This window comes from Oryza brachyantha, chromosome 8 (genome assembly GCF_000231095.2).
Source record: "Oryza brachyantha chromosome 8, ObraRS2, whole genome shotgun sequence".
Lineage (NCBI taxonomy): Eukaryota > Viridiplantae > Streptophyta > Magnoliopsida > Poales > Poaceae > Oryza > Oryza brachyantha.
In genome coordinates, this window is record NC_023170.2 from 10403006 (window position 1) to 10415406 (window position 12401).

Below are 12401 nucleotides of genomic sequence, written 5' to 3' on the forward strand. Positions count from 1 at the left end.
AGAGTACATCACAAATATTATTACATGAATAACATAATAATTTTTTAGACAAAATTCAATATGTGGGTTATGTTTGGGTACCCGATGGGATACCTGCAGGTGAGAAAAAAATACCCGTACCCATACCCGAGTCGATTTAGGTCGGGTATGGGTACTACCCGCGAGTAAAAAATTATACCCGTACCCGTCCCCATCGGGTCTGGTACCCAGTGGGTACCCGGTACCCGTAACCGAATTGCCATCCGGTCAGGTGTTGGATTCGAGAGGATAGAACTGATCGCAGCCACATCAGGATGTTGGATAGCTCGCAGTAGGGAAGAATCTGTTTCACTGTACCAATTGCTGGTTTCTCGCAATGGGTGGCACTTTGGGGAGGAAAACTAGAGGTTTTATATGATAAGTTTCTTGGATGTTTGAAATATACCAAATTTGGGTGATACTTCATTTCATTTTGTGAAATATAATACATGATTATCAACATTTGTATACGGGTTAATCTTTTGATGTCGCACTAAATACCACGTTGCGTACTACTGATATGTAGCACACCTCATGGCACCCATTTTCTCTTGCTTTTTATTGTGTGTGTGTGTGGGGGGGTACCAACCATGTACCAGATGGATGAAAAGCCTGATTCCCTCATGGACTTAATCAAAAACCACCTTAAAGACATGGATAAACTTCTATACTATGGAACACGAGGAACTTGTTAACAGTTGTTATTCACAGTGGCTTACAAGCTAAATTTGTACTTGTCTCTCTCAAATAACTCTAGATGTTCTTATGTAGTTGTATGGAGGGAGTAAAAGCTACGAACTGTGTCATGAATCCTGATTTTGTTTCCAAACCATCAACGTCTAAAACTAAACCTATTCGTTGAAACTTTAGTGATGTACCCAGCAATGCCCACATTTGATTTCATATATATATATAGCATAATTAATGTCCATATGTGTCATCACGATAGTGTTGTTTGACTACCATATCATAGGTTTGGAAGACATTCGGAATACAGGGTCGATCTGGAAAGTTCATTCAAGGACTCTCCTCTGTTCATTCGTAATGCTCATTGCTCACAAGAAGGCTCTCTGGCGTATGGTTAATGTCACCATCATGGCCACATATATTGATCCATGAGTCCTCCAACAGTCATAGTTTCATACACCCATACCACAACTCAGCATTTTTTTTGTGCAGATTCCCTTGCTGATGTTTCAACTTTGCAATCTGAACTTTGACACATTTTAAATATATGATGCCTTTAAAACATATTGAAGGAAAAGGTTCAGCAAAATTTATCAATGTGAGAAATGCATAGTCAAACCAATATTATTCCCATGAGTGAGTTTTCCTTAAGATTGGGGATCCTTTTAAGTTACCCACAAATAATTGTGAGCCATCTATTGTTTTGGATCGAATGAAACTGATTTTGTTATACTTCACTTCACCGGTAGAGTATTATAGTAAAAGTTTTATAAGGGTAAAACTAGAACTAAAATATAAAACATTATGATAAATTTATGTGTCATATCTCATAGTAAAATAAATAAATTGGTAAATATATCTTATCAAAGTTTTAAACTAATTATTTGCTATAATGATAAAAATACATAGTTAGCTTTAAATTTTACTACTCTACCACCGCTAGTTGTAGAAGATAACTATACAGTGCCCAAGATGGGATAACGAGAAACTCTGCAAAACTTTGTGGTTCTTGAAAAGGTACACACTAGATTCATATTTTGTACCATAAAATTGGGTACCACGTACCTAGAACACTGCACTAATCCCAAGTATCTGTTGGGCTTTGGTCTAGATTCATATTTTGCAGAGACAATTTACAAACACTTATTTTCTACACTTTGCACTCAATACTGTAGGACCCAAACACAAGAACCAAGCCTATCAGGAGATAGTGAACGGTAAGAACACAAATAACCAAATAATTTTAGCGTACACAAAAGAATCCAAAATTAATGTACTAACTTGTCAATATTAATCGCTCTTATGTCGTTGATCCAACTACTCAAAAACAAGAAAACATAACTTGATGATAGATTAACTTTATTGCATCAATATGTGCTTACAAATTAAATATCTTACAAAGCACTGCTCCCAAACCATACTTTATCTCTCTTACAAAAGTTACACCAAGAACTCTATCAGCAAGAGTATGACTCCTAATTTTACTAGGACTCCTAGTTTTAGTAGAACAAATCCTCTTAATTTCTAAATTCTCCAAAAGCCTTAAAACCAAGTCGGACTAGCAACATCGATCTCCTCTATGTTTCCTCTACATTTACTTCCAATTTCTTTACAATTTTTTCGGTGCTTCCACACGTAACTTTTGAAACCCGTTAGGATTCTATCCCCACACGGTCTCCCTCCACCGTGTATCACCTTGGATTCAACATCATCACCTGACATTCTTTTGTGTCTAGACCTTAGGTCCCTTGTGAGCCTAGTCCTAATCCCACCAAAACCGTTGTTGACGTCCAAGGATAATGACTCTAGTCCAACCTTGTCACATGGCATCATGATCATATTACTCAGTGAACCTAGTTTCAGTCCTTATCATTGACCATGATTGACATCAAGTCACATGTACAAATAGAGATTAACCAATCATTTCCTACCACACATATCACAACCTAAACCACGTTAGATACACGCATGCACACTAACACCATAGATATTTCCTAACCTAGTCCCGGTCCTTATCAATCTACAAGCTGATTGTTCATGACTATGATCTTAGAAATACTCTATGGTTTCTAGAAACATTTTTTTAAAAATGCAAAGACACATTAAGTGCTCTTAAACTTAGACTTAGAAGATATTTGATGGATTATGTTCTTAATTAGAAAGATAAATTAAATAGTTTAAGACAAAAAATAGAAAATAGCTCTAAATAAGTGATCTAAACAACATGTAGTAGAGAAAAATTGGAAAACAATATTATCATTAGCTTGGACCAAATACCATTTCAATAATCTGGCGAACAAGCTAAAAATAATATACCTAAAAAAATGCAATATTCTTTCCAATGAATGCCCAGCTAGGAAAAAATACTTCAATATTAAAAATATCAATTCTCAGTGGTACATCATAGAGTGAAAGTGTCTAATTTACTTGGATGCTCTAAAGTGAGGGTCAAAATCACCGACAACAGGACTGGTTCAATTGCGCATGGAGAGCTTTATATGTTAGTTGCATCTTTAACTACTGCTGCGAGTTGTGATATTTATATCTGACAGTGCTACAGAATCATAAAGTGGAGAAATTTATTATAAAAGAACTTCACAGTTCTTGTAAGTGAAACTGATCTGCATAACAAAAAACCAAGCACAGATATGCAAACTGATTTCCAAAAATCTAGCATGCCTCTCATCTATACCAATCTGCAATTTAATTTGGCTTGGAAGGCATTGGGAAATCAGGCTATCCATGTTGAGCATAAAGTTCCATTAGTCTGATGAGAAAGGCACCCCACCAGGCACAGTTTATCTAAACAATAGGTAGAAGAATGTTGCATGGGAAATACTATATAAGAATCTCCCATGTCTATGCTTGATATAGGCTTTTTCACAAGCCTGGAAGAGATCATTCTATCTGATGCCATGCTGAGGCCTTCTAAGCTTCAGCTCATCTGCAACTAGAGCTACTCAGCGGACCCGTTATATCAAAGCAAAGGTGCAAAAACATGGTGCATCAAAAAAGATCCATTGGAGTGTGATGCATACGAAAGAAGCTCCATTGGAAAATAGTAGAGGCTGGCCACTCCATGACGATGCTCTTATGCATACTGTTGTTGTATCAAGTTTTCTAGTAATTTGTATGCTCTGTCTCTGACATTAACCGAAGAGGCAAAATTTCAGTGCACTCCCATGTGTAACAAGGGCCGTGCTGCCTGCACATTAGGGTAGTAAGAGCAAGAGGGCCAGCTCCTTTTGAGTATTGATCTGCTTGGCTGAGTTTTCTTAGTCAAAAGCCATGCAACAGAGTATCTGATTGAGGAACCGGTTTGGAGATCTTTTACAAATGGAAAAGATAGCACGGTTAGAGAAGTTCAGAGATTCACTTCTAGACATCCACATTGCATTATTGCATTATATAGTATGCTTGATGCTACTACCAGTCTTAAGACCAATTTCTCACTCTCCAATGCCCAATACACATGCAGTTATTATTATTTTTACTTCTGATAACTTTCTCCATACTATTCCCACGGTAGCTTTCATTAAATTTACAATAGGATGGATACATTTCTATTGAACGATGAAGAACAAGTAAACAATCAAACTGCTGGAACAGTGACAGCGATGAACATAGGGTATGAAGTAAAAATAATGAAGTTAGATTATATTTAAATGTGAATAAAATATCAACTTCCTTCTTTAATCTTTATATGAAAATAAATATTTGGGGTTGGTTAAAATGGGAAATAGTGCTCGGGATCGTGGAATCCACTCTTAGTCGGTTAAATTAATAGGGTTGCTTTCTTTTTGGAAAAAGTATTTCCAACCTATAAACAGTGCCATAGCCAGGGGTAGTCCTGGTGGATCTGTGACTGCCACTGGCCAGTCGCCCTGCCACGGCGGCGCCCGCTGCGGCTAGCCTAGCACCTGCCCGGTTGCCCGTCCAGGCACCATACGACATGCTGCCCGCCGGCTGCCGCCATGTGGCCCCCGCCTCGTCGCCTGCAATTGCTGTGCTCAGCTTTGCCCCTCCGGCCAGCGCCCATCCCCTATCGCCCCAGCAAGCTCGCACAGCGCACCGGCCAGCCGGCCTCCCTGTCTGCTTTGACTGCTGTCTCCTAGTCAATATGACAATAACTAAGTGTTTGTGCAAAGTAAGCTCATACTATTACTCAGTACGTACACATTAAATTTCAATTTATAATTCGAATAGAACATAATCCAATCAATTGTAATTATAGTACTGGTCACGCACTTTACTTGTTATCATCGGATTTGTATTGGGCTATTTTTATTTGGGCTAAACATGAACCTTGGGTAGACTAAAGTTTAAATATGGGGTGATTGTTACGACATATTTGTAAATAGAAAATAATTTGTGAATAAAAAAAATTTTATATACATATTAATAGGAATCTAAAAGGCAAGACTGGAAAATAAACTTCATTGCAAAAAAGCTCTAAAACCATCTCTAAATTTAACGTTAAAAATTAAAGTTTTAGCTTGTAAGCGTAATCAGAAGCGTAAAGGTGGGGATGATTGTTACATTGTAATAGCCTATCCATGTGTAACATCTTTTGTATTTGAACTTTCTATATCGTAGTATTTGAACATTTTGAACTGGTTAAATTAGTCGATTATTGATCTTATAGGATGTTGTTTATATATTCTATCATATTTTAACTAAATTTGTACCCATATATGTGATTAAGGTGTTTAATTTCTTTTATATTGCATCAACTTGTTACAACGTTAGAGTTTAGACAGTCACCCACTAAAAATTTCCTTGTTATACCACTGCCTACACAAGTGGTCTTTTCATCTTTGCTTCAGAACGTGGAATAGTTACCGGTGGCTGTTACAACTTACAACATGTCACCTTTTTGGGATAGTTGAACATATATAAAGGTGTTTAACCAATGCTGTTGTAGGACTACAGTTATATATATATATATGTGCACGGCATGATGTCAATCATATTGCTCCTGTGCCTCCATAGACCGCACAAAGCAATGTAGACACCGGTTGTCACCGTAGGAAATTCGTTCCCAGAAAATGATACATACAAGATAGACTCCATCCCGGAGATCGAATCATATGTTAGGTCTAGGAGGCAGCAGGAAGTGGCTGGAGACGTCACTGAAGAGTTTACAGACTAAAGAACTGCTTGTACACTTCCTGGCTTGGCAGACAGCCTGGAATGATTGTCTGCACACGCTTTTGTTGGACTTTGCCTACCGTATTTGTGTGAATGTATGGATTTTGCTGCGGCCTTCTCTCTCGAGGAGAAGATGATGGTCAGCAATTTGTGACTTAGGACCTCTTTGAAACATACGATTGCCAAAACGTGGGAAAGGAGAAAATATTAGGACAGAATGTCATGTCCATAATAGTACTATAGAAATTAAAAGCACATGAAATTTCGAAAGCATCGTTTGATTCATATACAAGACAAACATGGGAATTTAGAGTCATAGGGAGAAGGAAACATGAGGAAGGATTTCATGTTTATTTTCTTATAAAATCTCTAAACAATTGCTTAGTTCATAAGAATTTCAAACGAAACGGTAGGATATAATTCTTTGTTACAAAGGCTCATATAGGAAATTTTATATAAGATTAAAATCCTATAAACTTGCTATGTTTTCATACAAATCAAATGGGCCGAGATATGGAACTATAATTTTGCCGCATAAGATTTTTTTTACGTTTAATTACCTAATAGTGCTAGTCATGTCATGTGCTAATTAGTAATTACACGAGCATACATGTAATAGATGGAAAAATTCTGCGTCCATGTTGAAATAATTTGTCCATAGTAAATGATGTTACCTGCATCGTTTACTTTAGTACTTAATCGTCAATCTGTGCATTGCATTGATTATTATTATCGATCTCTTGTTCAACGTTGAATATAAATTTCATTTTACACTACTAGACAAAATAATTTCATTTATGTTCACAAAATTAAAAGTAGTAGTTTAAGACTATGCAGACATGCATACACCCACAATTAATCCTAGTATTTTTCTGCTACGTTGTTCTTTATTTATTATTTATGTTTTAAAAATTATGACACCTTATTTGTGCATATGTTGGAGGCTAATTTTATTATTTTCTAAAACCAAATGATACAGCAAAAACATTTCACTGGTAGTTCAGGCAGGCTAAACAAAATTGTTTCACAGGCAGTTGAGGTAGGCTGAACATGGCCTCTCATGCAACGCTGCAGGCCTGCAGCGTACCAAGATTAGCCTCCAAATTTGGGACAACCCTGGAAACACAACTGATGGTGTGTAAAGTACAACATAATTATGTTGATGTAAATTGGAGCGATTTGCATTTATTGATTAGAAAACCCAATTTAACATAACATATATAGGTTGGGAGCTATGATAGTCAACCATATATGGTTGAATTGGCAGACCTAGGACTTCGACAAGCCTCACACCACCTTCTAATATATAGGTGATGTTCAGTTGCCAAAATTTTTTAGCAAAAACATCACATCGAACGTTTGACCGGATGTTAGAAGGGGTTTTCGGATACGAACGAAAAAACGAATTTCACGGCTAGCCTAGAAACCGTGAGACGAATCTTTTGAGCCTAATTAATCCGTCATTAGCACATATTGGTTACTGTAGCACTTATAGCTAATCATGGACTAATTAGACTCAAAAGATTCGTCTCAAGATTTCTTTTATAACTGTGCAATTAGTTTTTTGATTCATTTATATTTAATGCTTTATTTAGATGTTCAACAATTTAATGTGATGTTTTTGGAAAAAAAATTTGGGAACTAAACAAGGCCTATAGCTACATTCCTACGTCTAACGACAAGACCTATGCGTTGATTAAGGAGGCACAGCTAAAATGCTACTCCCTGTCCGTAAATGTTTGACACTATTGACTTTTTGATACAGGTTTAACCGTTTGTTTTATTTAATATTTCTTAAATATGTAAAGCTATATATATGTATAAAAATATATTTAACAATAAATGATATGATATGAAAATAATTAATAATTATATAAATTTTTTGAATAAGACGAATAGTCAAACATGTATAAAAAAAGTCAATAGCGTTAAATATTTAGAGGCGGATGGAGTATATTTTTTTGGACATTGCCAGGTACGCAATATGTAGGCATTCTAAGGGACATTTGTGAGATGAGTACACGCATTTTCTTTTAGAAATATAATGGGCAAAACCCAGTCTACACCAACCTGGGTGTACACGACCAAGATGAGCAGACTGCAGACACACATAGTGTGTGTTGTTTTTGCAACTAAACATGAAAAAAAATATTTTTTTAGCTATTTAATAGTATAAATAATAAATTAAATACTATAAAGTTGAAATTTTACTTTAGGAAGGTGAGATAATCAACTTCTATATAGAACCTTTTAAAAATCATCTTAGCGTTAAAGCCAAAAGGAATAATATAGGGATATTCTACACAATGGGATGCAGCCATAGTTGACCTACTGGATTGCCGTTCTGACCTAAATGTCAGACTGAACTGAAGTAACCATGCATGAATGTTTGACAGATTTTCAGTGCATTGCCTCCTTCGTCCTCAACCCAAGCCAACACTATCACGTCCATTGTGAACTGGATCTAAATCAAGCTAGAATAACATAAGATCAACTGCATGTTCAACTCGTTCCACATTTTCAGCATTTCGCAATTTCAATTATGTGCAGTGTTATCATGTGACAAGTATACAGAGAGGCAACAATTTACATGTAGGACGGCCTTTTACCTGCAGAATAAGATTATGTTATTTACAATTTTTTATACAAATAGCTCTGAATCCATGAAATAGACAGTACATTTGGCACCTGACGGGCGAGAAGTTTATGTTTTGGAGAAAATTATTTATTTGCCCCTAGATTTTGACCAAAATTTCCTCCAAATACTGCTTTCCTTTGCTATGGAAAAGTCTGGCAGGGGATCAAATTAATAATTGGACATGGAGTTATTAGTTTAAATGTAGTGATTTTTACCAGTGGTAGTACTTACTGGACTACATTGTTAAAACAAGTTTACAAAAAGAACTGCCGGAATTTTAACAAAACTGTTTATGTGAAGTACAAAATATCATATACACTTTTAATTGCATTATGTTAAAATGGAATTATAATTTATAGAAAGAAAGTCCGTTCATTCTACTGACTGCCAAGATAATATATCCATGAAAAGTGCATGGCAATAAATTTTTGTCTGCCATGCATGGTCACACTTGTTCTTTCAGTGTCATTGTTTACCTTGGCCTCTTTTCCCCATTGTCAGTTGTGTGCACGACTGGAGTTGTGCGCTCAAAATATGTCAGTACCTTCTCCGTCATAAACCATATGGTGGTACAAATAACCATACAAAGAATTGAGATCCTCTGTAGTACTCTGTCCTACAGTACTGTAGACTGACATGTGAGCCCTACAGCCTATGAGGCCCACTTGTCAGTGAGCAGTACTGCAGAGGATATGCATCCCCATACAAATCATGACTTTTTTTTCTTTCTTCATGCGTCTAAAACCCAACGTCAATTTCTAAATAAACATGAAACTACATATTTGTTTTCTAGTCCTTGCCAGAGATACAATATTGTGGATTAGATCTGCAATAGTGTACATTTGCAGACAATTGTTGTTCCTTACGAGGCACGCTATATGTAGTGTCCTTATTTTTGACCGGTTAATATACGTCTAGTGTGCAGGTCTACCATAAAGTGTGAAATACAATAGGGTGAGAATGTAGAGTGGAATAAATGCTCATACATACAAAAACATAGGTTTGTATGTCTAGATCCATATGTGTGATTAATCCCGTTAAAAAAGCACTTGGGCATAACATGTCGAAACCAAAACTAGAACACACTTATGGGTTGAAGCACTAGTAATAGCCAACAATCTTACTCTCCCACTTTCACAGGCTGACCCGCTCGGTAGCTTACCGTAACTCGATAGGTGAATACCCAAGATATCCCCTCGGTGCCACAATAGTGTGATGTGTCCTTTCACGGACCACCACATATGCACAAGCATGGAATGTGGGTTTGAGAATCCGATACAACATGTTTCACCCTGCTCCCTCAAATTCAAATAACCCACTCTACAGTGTTAAACATGTATGCGTTCACATAGTACGTCAATTACACTTACATTCGCACTTCATCTAACAGAGTTAATTTAGAGGTACTATAGTATATATATGCTGGCTAAAACCCATCTAAATTCTTTATATATATAGGACAACCCCACTATACTAACACTTGAACCTAATGGGCTGAAACTGAAAATAGAACAGACCTGGACCGAAACACTACTAATAGGCTTAGGTATTATACTTTGCTGAGTGAATTTTCTCATGAGACTGTAGTGGACCAAAGAGAGATTATTTACCTACCCCTCAATGTAGACCAAAATTTTCCTCCGGATACAATGTTGGGCTTGGAAGGTATCAAGAAGTTCTCAAACAATGTTTGGTACATAAGTGGTCCATGTGCTCCTGGCCCTAGTGTACGTAACTGCTATGACGGGTTATCTTGTTAAAATGCATGTACAGTGAAGACATTGAAGGGCTCTAAGCAGCATAGCAGGTTGATTAACGAGCTTTGTATAGCTTAATTTATCGTCCACACTCCCATAATAGATTTAATGCTATCCAAAGTAATTTTCAGTCTTGAAGGAGATATGTAGATATATATTTGAAACCAGGAATTGGTATTTCTCTAACTATATTAATTGGTCGCTCGAACATTTGACTTAATATAGTAAGTTCTGTTGACAATTCCATGCTTTAGTTCTAAACACCAATTTCACAAGGGCGTATAGTTCTAAACACCAATTTCACAAGGGCGTAGAACGGTTATTATTAGCTGGCTGCCTCCATTATCATGCGAGCAAATATGATGACATGAAGAAATGAGAGGGAGGAAAAACAAAAATGGTTTTTATGCATGGCAACGGATTATAGTTGACTATTAGCATTTATTTAAAAAAATTTGGGTTGCACAAGATAGATAAAATAGAAAAAAGAGTAATAAACAATATTTTGTTGTATTAATGAAAGAAGCTGCATCTGACTCGATCTTTGTATATATGCTTATAAAATGTGTTAATATTACTGATCTCAATGAGGAAAAAGTCAATCCTACGCTCTAGTTTTGAACAGACCCTCAAATAATGGTTCTTGCATCCAAAAAAGCAGCTTGTTAAAGGTCACTGATGACATATTTTTCTTAGTTGCCATAATCTAGTAATTTTATGTCATTTACACGTTATAACCACCATAAGCTGAACTGTAGAGATTCTGCACCTTCCGATGTAAATGTGATGTATCTCTTTCCAATAAATACCAGTAAAATATCTGATACCTTACCATACCTCAAGGGCAGTACCATGACTCTAAGACCCTACTCTCTTACATAAAAAAAATTAACTTGTCTCCATTTGTTCCTAGCTGCTACTGGATAGTCGGTAAGAAACTCTTTATTTTTACCTTACCATGATTATGCATTAATTGGAAACGACTGGAAACTTTGGAGGACATCATCTTGCTTGCAAGGTGTAGATTGTTCAGTGTATTTCAATTTTGCATGATTTGATCGAGATGGTAAATCATGCTAGATAAAACTGGCCTACAACATGAGAGGACAATTTAGGTTTGGAAGGCATGTGGGAATTAGAATTCTTAGCCCCAGTTGTGCCATGCTGAACCCATTGAAGTGAACAAAGGAACATAACTCTCATCACATAGGACATGTGTGTTCCAAACCTCCTACACACATCCAGAAACCTCCACCTTTGAGTTCATATATTCAAATTAATTTTCGTCGATCGGTATCATGAGGATCAAGGACACTGGGAGTTTGAGCACCACAAAGGTTCGGAAGACATTGGGAATACAAGGGTCTTATCTTTCTAGCTGGAACTCTCATCCTTCACGGGTTCAAGAAGGTCATCAAATCTGCATCTAGACAAAATTTGCTCTGCTGTTGTAAGGTCAAGGAGACATCGGCACCCATTCATCTCCTGCTGCCATTCACATTATTATGGAGCAATATTCCTCTATGCACTCATTGTGTGCTTGTTTTTTTTTAACGAATTGTAATCTCTCATTTGAAATTACAATGTTACCTTTCTGTTTCGAAATGGAAACAGAAACATTTCATGTTTTTTTTCTCTGTTAATTTAAATTGAAATGTAAATGAACGGACAAAGCCTTTGTCGTGTGGATTTCAGTACTTATCTCGTACAGGTGATTTTGGTAGCCACTATATATTACTCGTGCTCGTATTAATTAATGTGATGCGCAGAGACAGATATTGGCAAGCTGTATACAACTATTTCTTCAAAGAATAAAATTACGATCTCTTTTATTTTATTTTATATGACCCGTGTAGTTTCATGGAGCAAATAAATTACAATGCTACATTTCGAAGCCATGAAGCTACACCAGCATTAAAATTATCAATTCAATCTTACTAGCAGAAGTGAATGTCTGCAGCTAATCTACGTACGAGGCAAAAATGCTGGGGCACGCCTAGTGAAAATCACGTATTAAGTGGGATATGCTTAGCTCAAATGGATCCTCTGCACTCTAGCACTGCAGAGGATCCACTCCCATGCTTCGCTGTGAAATTCATTTCAGTTTCAGCTAGGGGCTGCCTTATGCCTGTTTTGTTTTAGCTTAGAAT